General features: G+C 40.9%; 1 protein-coding gene across 1 annotated transcript in view; it reads right to left on the bottom strand.

Annotated features, from left to right (window-relative positions):
• The window catches only part of LOC105809117 (uncharacterized protein CXorf49-like), a 35,658-nt gene that overhangs the window by 31,642 nt on the left and 3,040 nt on the right, over nt 1–976 (bottom strand). The window lies entirely within an intron of this gene.

Below are 976 nucleotides of genomic sequence, written 5' to 3'. Positions count from 1 at the left end.
GTCATGTTTAATCTTGTTATTTTTATTAAAAATATTTTCCTACTAGGTGGCTTTCATAGGGTATTCTTTTTATTGATCTAATTAATCATCTAATGACATGTTTGCATAATAAAATGCATTAGGAACTTTTTAAAATGAGCCTGCTTCACACATGAACTAAAAACAGCTCTAAGGCAAAGACCGAACCCCTGAAACAGCAGAACCCCAAACCCTGAACTGCTTCAAAGGTGTAAAGGAAACTAACACCTCCACCAGGCAGCAAAATCATATGCAGAGTTGCAGCAACATGCAGCTTGTGGGGGCAGGACGGAGCAGCCCAGAGCGTGGCTGGAGTGACAGTCCTGGCCAGCTTGTGACCGGTTCGCAGCGGGTTCCTCACGGTGTCTGACGAGAAAGCGCTGCGTTCTTTGCACGGTTCTCCTTTGACTGATGAAACGAGCTTCTCTCTTCCCCGTCGGTTTATAGAGCTCATAGCTGCTTTAGAGCCGCAAAGGAATGTTAAAAATGGTCTGTCGTGTGCTTAAAAAAAAAGATTTATTGAATTTTGTTCTGATTACAAAAGTAATAGGACTTTTTTCTTCTCTCAGTTGGCAAATTCCAAAGATTGATTCTATCCAGAGGTTGGCTTTCGAGGGTGTGGGGGAATATGAACTCTCAGATACGGTCGGTGGGTGAGTAAAATACTACCTTTGTGTAGGGCAATTTGCAGTAGCTATCCAAATTATAAATGGATAGAGCCTCAACCAACAATCTTGCTCAGAAAAACATATTCTTAAAAACCACATGTACGTATAATGACATGTGTCCAAAGATGTTCATTACAACAGCATTTGAATAGCAAAAGGTTGAAAACCAAAAGAAAGCATTAATATGTAAGAATCAATTTAAAATGATGCATCCATGTAATAGAATACTTTACAGCCGTTCAGATCAGTGAGTGAGACCTACGAGGCTGTGGTTGGGTGTCCGCGATGGA

The sequence above is a fragment of the Propithecus coquereli genome, unplaced genomic scaffold (genome assembly GCF_000956105.1).
Source record: "Propithecus coquereli isolate 6110/MARCELLA unplaced genomic scaffold, Pcoq_1.0 Scaffold101, whole genome shotgun sequence".
Taxonomy (NCBI): domain Eukaryota; kingdom Metazoa; phylum Chordata; class Mammalia; order Primates; family Indriidae; genus Propithecus; species Propithecus coquereli.
This window is presented reverse-complemented; position numbering and strand designations above follow the sequence as displayed.